The following is a 7,919-nucleotide window of genomic DNA, read 5'->3' on the forward strand; positions in this document are numbered from 1 at the left end:
AGAGGTCACGGTCTAGTTCACAACTCTTAGCTAATACTAGACAGTACAACCCGATGACAGTAGATCTACCGGAATGCCATGACAGGACGACAACAGTCAGCAACCTTTGAACCAAGAGTTGCTTTGAAACTTCGCATAAGAATAGGGGCAAGTATGCATACTGTAAACGCATTTTGTATTCTTCTGCTCGGTTCCTTCAGCAACAATGTAAATCCGAAAAACCCACTACAAAGTACATCCGACGCACCACCAAGTCATCAACTCTCCCCAACAAAGTACACACAACAGAGGCAAACACCACCAAACTCGTATTGGAAAAGGAAGCCATTCAAAACCTAGAAGAGAGACGCGATAATTCTTACATGACGAGACATTTGAATCCGATCCGATCATCTATAACAGCACGATTTGAACTCGTCTGCAATATCGAGAAAAGCCAGAGCCGAGTAAAGAGGAAATAAGTACATGACATCGGGTGCAGTTGAAAAATAGGAACCAATCGGGAAGTATAACAAGATCGGAACCGAGGACAGTGAAACACCTAGTCGGGACGTATGCTACCAAGAAGCCCTGATTCAGACAACTGGCAGCCCAACGAAAAGCCCAAGTGGCTACAAATTGATAGTCCAGTATCAACTTGCCCGGATAACGCACTGAGAATCATCATCAAGCCAAGACCCGAAGCAAGACCAAAAGTATCAAATGCAAAACATCAACCACAGCGCAAACGCAAGATCCGAAGGATTTTCTTAAGGATTGCTCTCCGATCAAACCTCAAGAAAAGGAGCATAAATGTAGGAGCAAAAATATGTAACGGACACGTGTCGAGAGATGTAGGTAGAAGCAGCTTAATTAGATACAATTGTTTGTAGGAAATAAGACTTTGCTAGCCCTTATCCTAACTAGCTCTTATCCTAACTAGTCAGCCCTAAGGGTATTATTGTAACTCATGTACATCCCTAACCCTTTATAAGGGAAAGAGAGATATGTTTGTAGGGGGGGCCTTCTTCTTCCTCCCACAACTTAGAGCTCAACAAGAACTCAAATCCATTTTAACGGAGTTTGTATGTAATACTTTCGACTTTGTAACACTTCCGATCATAGTGAAACCCGTGGATGTAGGTTTCATTAATGGCCGAACCACGTAAAAAAGCCTTGTCTCCATATTTACTTTGATGCACTTCGCTTCTCAACTGTTGGTAGCTCTTCATAGTAGTTGTTAGATCTCATTGGGTGTGGTTGTAGGATTTTCCACAACTACAATTGATACAAATGGATATAAGAGATATGTATTAACAGAATTACGTTCGCTACTAAACCAATTCCCAATACCATTAGGCAATGTTCCGTGAAAGAAATGTTCATCGACCGTTGAATAGTTTTAATTGCGAACATTATTTAAATACCCTTCACTTTTTTATTCGAAGGTTGAATTAACATTTTATACGGAATATCGTATACAAAATCCATCCTAAAAACATAAAAAGATATTGTTAAAGATATTTGTGAAAAATCCTACAAGTAAAAAATATTTATTGAATTTCCACTAATTGCTCGGCACTTATACACTGTCGGTCGAAAAACCTCGCCCCAAGGATGGATGATTTAGAGGGGGGCGGAGATCATAGGCTGCGGAAATGCTCATAAGTTATGAACGAAGTGCCTTGTAGCTAGCTAGGTAGCTTAAATGGGCTTGCCTCTTCAGTAAAGATAGGAGTTAGGTTTAGAGCATCTCCAACGGAAGGTGAATCTTGTTTTTTTAAGTGACACATAGGATTTTAGACTCCTGTTTGGCATAAATCCATCTCCAATAGTAGGGTCTTACAAAGTAAAAGGGACCAATTACTAAATATGAAGGTGTTCAAGAAATTGTTATCTACACCTCCGGCTCCACCTCCACGTCATATTTTTCACTATATTTCTTTAAAAAATCTTTACTGTTGGAGATGGTTTTTTAGATGTGAGGTCTTATATCTACTCTACGTGTAGACCCCATAAATAAAAGAACTAAATTAAAAAGCCACATAGGATTTTTTACACCTTCTGTTTGGAGATGCTCTTAAAAGAGTGGACAAAATAGATGTTAAACCTATGCCGATTTGATTTGTTGGAATTTTTAGTTAAAATTATTATGTGAGTGAAAATTAGTTTTCAAGATTTAAACTCCAAGAGATGTGTTTGAGTTATGGCTTTTCACCATAAGACACCTAGTCATGAATAGGTGTTATGGAGAGTCACCAATGGCCATGATGAGTCACCTATGGGTGAAAAGACATCTTGTAGAGTCGCCATTAACTTTGTATAAACCCATCTCTTGTTTTAGTTTTACATGGGTTTTTACAAGTTAGAAGAGAACAAAAAACAAGTTTTGGAGTCAAGAGTCAGAGTCATTTAAGAGCACATTAATTGTCAACATTCGCTGGCCTAATAGTATTGTAGTGCTACTTACTATAAGGCGTGATCGTTGTATCTTGGAAGGCGACATCCGTAGAACCGTGAGCACCGTATGTGGGGATGAATTGTCTTTAATGAAAGAGGATTACCTCGCCTTGATCAACCAATTCGATAAGTCTTTTTAACCCTCTTCTTATTATTATTGTGTTTGTGGAATGAGCAGGATTTCCGAGAAACCGAAACGGCATATTTTTTTCCAATATGATTAAGACTCTAATAAGTAGGATCCAAAAGATTAATCAGACACCTAGATTATGGTAATTTTGCAAGTTTCTTCTCATTTGGTTAACCATGACCATCAGATAATTTAATTCTGATTGTGATTTGTTTTGAAAGTGAAGTAAAAATTTGTGATTCAAATATAAACATGTTGATTGTTGCATGTGCAATCTAATGAGTTATGTTATAATGTGTAACTCACCTTTCATGAAATTAATAATCAGAAAAGTGGTACTGGACTAGTAGTAGCTACTAGTATAGAGGATCAACTACCAAATTGGTACAATGGGAGGCCCAATCAAGATTTCACAATCAAGTGTGTTTCTGAAAACTTAGGAGAGCCAACTGTAGAAAATGTTGCTCATTGGATGTTACATCCCGTCTCTTAACCAGTGTTGTGCTCCACTTCAGTGAAAACCAGATCAAACAGGTAATGCCCGATTCTCATTGCACCTCGAAGCAGTACCAAAGTGCCGACTCACACATTAACTTAGAACCATCGAATGTTTGTTCTGAGACTCAGGCATAGTGCCGACCAGAGACGGACTTAAGGTCTAGAAGTGACAAGCCTATAAAAAATAAATCAAATTTTGGGCTTCGCCAAAGCTACAAACTCAGGTCTGGAAATTTTTCAACCCCTGTGTTCGTCCCTGGTGCGATTTTTTTTTATTAATCGGTAAATAAAGAATCTGGTGCTGGTGAGTTTCTTGGTGATGGCGAGTTTCTCGGTAAATAAAAAATCTGGTGCTGGCGAGAATCTAGTGACTTTACTACCACTGTACTACAATGACACCGGCTGTCGAATACTTCAATGAAACAAACTCTCAAGTTCTTTTTATATTACAGATAAATCTTATTCAAAGGGGACAACAAGGCAATATCTGAATTCTTCTAGTTCCCCTAAAACTTCCAAACATCAGTTATCCGTCTGGTGGTGCGTTGAAGTGGCGTTGCCAGCCGTTATATCACGGATGTAGCGGTTCTATTACTGATGCCTGAGACTTTGTAAGGGTGTTCCGGTGTTAGGAGCTGGTTGAAGTCTGTGTCTGCTGTTTGGGGTGGCTTTTATTATGTGTCGGATTATGTTGGGGATTGAGACCTCATTAGAGTGCACATGCAGAGGCTTTGTTTAGTCTTAATTCTAACTTATGAAATTGAAGTCACATGTCAAAACATTGGAATTTGTAGAGCTATTTGAGCTTCACATGGATGATTAAGTTTGATAATTGTTGATGCCCCCTGTCTACATTCACAAGTCGCACATAAATTTCTTACACTTGCAATTTTCGTAAGTAGGATGTGGATTGTATAAATAATGGTCTACACTTGGAAGTCGGACTAACAAAGATGGTCCGTGTCTAATAAGGTCCGTTTGAAAAATGCACAATGTCAAGAATCTTAAGATTTCTCAAGTCTCAACCCCTGGTTCGAAGACTTGAAAGAAATCGGCAACAATAACTATAAAAAAGTCTAAGTCAATCTTTTGACTTAAAATTCAAATCGTACATACTGATATTAGAAATACAAAGAAACCAAATGTAGTCTTTAATTACCATGATTTATAAGGGGATACCAGTTCTACTAAGTGGTGATACTGTTTCATATAGGATAAAAAGATTCCACCGATCCTGACCGTTGGATCGATGAAATGATATCAGCACTTAGTAGGACTGGTATTCCCTTTATAAATCGTGTTAATTACTGCCACAATTTTGAAACAAGTCATCTATGCTGGTCTACATTGTAGAAATAAATGTTTGGCTCAAATTCTGCAAGCCACACTGCCACAGACAGAGTGTTACTACCTAAATTCTAAAGTCTAAACCTTAAATTAAACCTGTGTGCGGTCTGCTGGTCATCTGTCTGTTTTGATCTCCCATAGAAATGTGAAAACTGAACCAGTAAAGAAAAGAAAGTCGGTAACTAAATTTTTGTAAAGTCAAATTGCATGCAACCAATGCTCTTGGCTTCATTGTTTTTCACACCACTACACTTAAGACAGTAAAATTAATGCAAATTGCTGCCATTGGGTGTAGATTTCTAGGTTCATCAACCGTTTCTGTCTCCCATCGTATATTTCTTTTAAAGGGGGTAGTCAATCCAGATTTCAGAGGACTTCTGGGGAGTTCCCAAATCTACTGTTAGTTCATAAGGAGTTTTGGAGAGTCTCCCAACGCCTCTTGTTATTCGTTAGAGACTTTTTTTAAGTCATTGAAATTCTCTAAAACTCCATGTTATTGGATTAAGAATTTGTAAGAGTCGCTTTAACATCCCTGTTATTCGACTAAGAATTGAAAGTCATTGATTTGTTGTTTTTAGAGATTTGGGGAGACTTTTTTATGAAAATAGGCATGGTTGAAATCTCTCCTCAAGAGGTGATATTTTGGGAGACTTGAAAATTTGAAGAAAAAAACTTGGCAAACGTGAGAGTCAAGATAACAATGCTTCCCTATTAACCGAATTATGGAGGATTAATATTCGACCCAACTATCATATTTTTTTTGTCATGGATATCCAACGAACAAGTGTCACTGTTGCATGCCTATCCAACCTAGTTGTCTTCGGATTATCCAACCTAGTTATCATCGTGAATCTTATTCAACCTCTTAAGAGGTAATCCTCCTTTATTTCAAATGGATGAAGAAATTATCATGGATCCAAATGGAGCCTCCGTCTACAGGAGAATGCCGTGAATGATGAGTATATTCCACCATGCAACAAATGATTTTGAAGATAGTAATTAGATGTGAAGAGATATATGCAAATCGTTTTATTTTTATTTTAAAGATCAAAGAGATAATTGATATCCAGGATTCTGATTATGATAAGCAAGATTAGTTACTGCACATAGATTATTTTTTATTCCACACGTACACAGCAATTACAAAAATTCTCATGCAAATATTTTTAGAATTTTTCGTTTTTCATGGGATATTATACATTTTTTGTCTCTACAAATCACATAAACTCTTTGCAAATCTCATTTTTTTTGTCTCCATAAGTCACAAAGACTCTCTAAAATACTCTCAGAGAATCACTAGAAGTCTCTAAATTTTTAGAGAATCTCTGGAAGTCATTCAAATTACAAATCTACGAAAATATATACTCCCTCCGTCCTAGTTTAGATGTCAAAATTGGGGATTTTTTTTGTCCTAGAATACTTGATATACTTCATATTTTTCCACCTTTTATCCTGATTTGCCCCTAACTTGGAATCAAAGCATAACATGGAGAATTGTGTATTTCAATTTTCAAGACATTTTTAAATACTTTTCTCTATATATTTTCTTTAATTTGAATTTTTCCAACCAAACAACAAAAACCTAGACATCTAAAAACTGAGAACATTAAATACTAACCTAGGGTAATTGTGGGAAAAAAACTATTCTCTTTGTGTTTCTTAATCTTTGTGCAAAATACTATTTTGGCATCTAAACTAGGACGGAGGGAGTATAAATCTTATTTGACTACCCATGTTACTAATTTAGGGTCATCAATTGTTTGGATTTTAAAACCCCAGAATATCTGTAATAACCTGCTCAATCAAACCAATAAATATTTGCTCCTTAGGAGTCTCTCATAATGAAAGTATCCTGTTATAGGTGCGGCATGTTCCATTAGAAGGGCGGCAAGTGTGATAACAATGTCTCTCTAATTGGTTAGGGGATGTCCTATAGGGGTATAAATTGACTACTTTACCCATTCTTTTTTGGTTGAAAAGACACAATTGTCCTCCCCTATTTCTAAACCTAATGAATCACAAAAATCAAAACTGCTTTTTTCATTTTCATCTTCTCTTCTCCTCCTCCATTAAAAATGAAATTTTCATCGTCCTCGATTAATCGGAAATTTGAAACATTGATAATCATTGATTGAAAACTATAATAGAGATGCCGAAGAAGAAGGTTGACGAAGATTGAAGTTAGTTTTTTTATCAAAAATCAGGGCTTTGGAACAAAATTGAAATTGAAATTTCTGTGTGGCATGTGAGTTACGGTTGGTAATAACGCCAATTGGAACCGTAACTATAGATTTGGTTGATGTTACGGCTCATTTAACTCAAATACCAACCGTAAGTTCTTGATTTTCAGAAATAATGTTCAGTTACGATTCTTTTTTGCAACCGTAATTGATTTACGGTTGGTCTCGATACTTATGTTACGAACCGTAATTCTTTCTGGATGTTTCATTTTTTTTTTACGGTTTGTATTTGCATCACTGTTATCAACCGTAATTGAGTTACGACTTGTAACTCAATTAACCTTACCAACCGTAAAACATACTATGTCTTAGCGACTTATTCGGTTCAAAAATTAGTTGAAATACCAACCGTAAGTCGGTTATGGTTGGTCTCTATTCATTAGTTACCAACCGTTATTTGTTACGGTTGCTATATGCTGTCATGTTTCAAACCGTAATTAGGTTACGGGTCGTACCGAATTTTTTTTTACCAACCGTAACTGGTATTCCGATTGGGTTTTCCCCAAATTGAACCAGTTACGGCTGGTATTCGATAATTTACGAACCGTAACACAGAGTTACGGTTGGTTAAGAGCACAATTCCAACCGTAAGTTCTTCTGAAAATGTAAAAGTTTTTATTTTTTTACGTACTTTAGATAATTTTGAGCGACATATAGAGATTCACCCATCTCAAATTTTTCACTGGAATCACTCATTTTGGTTTAGTGAATCAAAATCTAGGGTTTCACAAATATCACAAAAGCTTTTTTTTTCTTCTCCGAAAAAGCTGATTTTGATTTGTTTTAGAGTAAATATAAGTGAAATTTGATTATCAACACTAAACTAGATTATCAACACTAAACTATATAAGGATCAATTAGTCATTTTCAGTTTTTATTTTATAAGGGGCATTTAGAATTACCATGTAATGACCCTTTTTGTCTTATTCACTTGCCGCCCCTCTAATGGAGCATGCCGCCACTATAACAGGATTGTAATGAAAATTGGAAGTAAATGGGAACGTAAAATGATAGAAACCAGCTATAGCCAAGCCATTTACAGCTGAATTCAAAAGCCAAACACAAACGCCGAAAAACATTAAAATAAGAAGAAGCCACACTTCTTTTTCTTCCTGTTTTGGGGCCCTTTGTTGGCTCATTAACAACTGTTCCAAGCTAAGGAAACTTCTTAGAGCCTTTGAAAAACAAAAGGGAATCTAGCAAAGGTCATTCATTCATTCCCTTGGGTACTTTTTTTCCTTTAAAAGGCCAAACCCCTCAAACTT

This window comes from Papaver somniferum, chromosome 7 (assembly GCF_003573695.1).
Source record: "Papaver somniferum cultivar HN1 chromosome 7, ASM357369v1, whole genome shotgun sequence".
Lineage (NCBI taxonomy): Eukaryota > Viridiplantae > Streptophyta > Magnoliopsida > Ranunculales > Papaveraceae > Papaver > Papaver somniferum.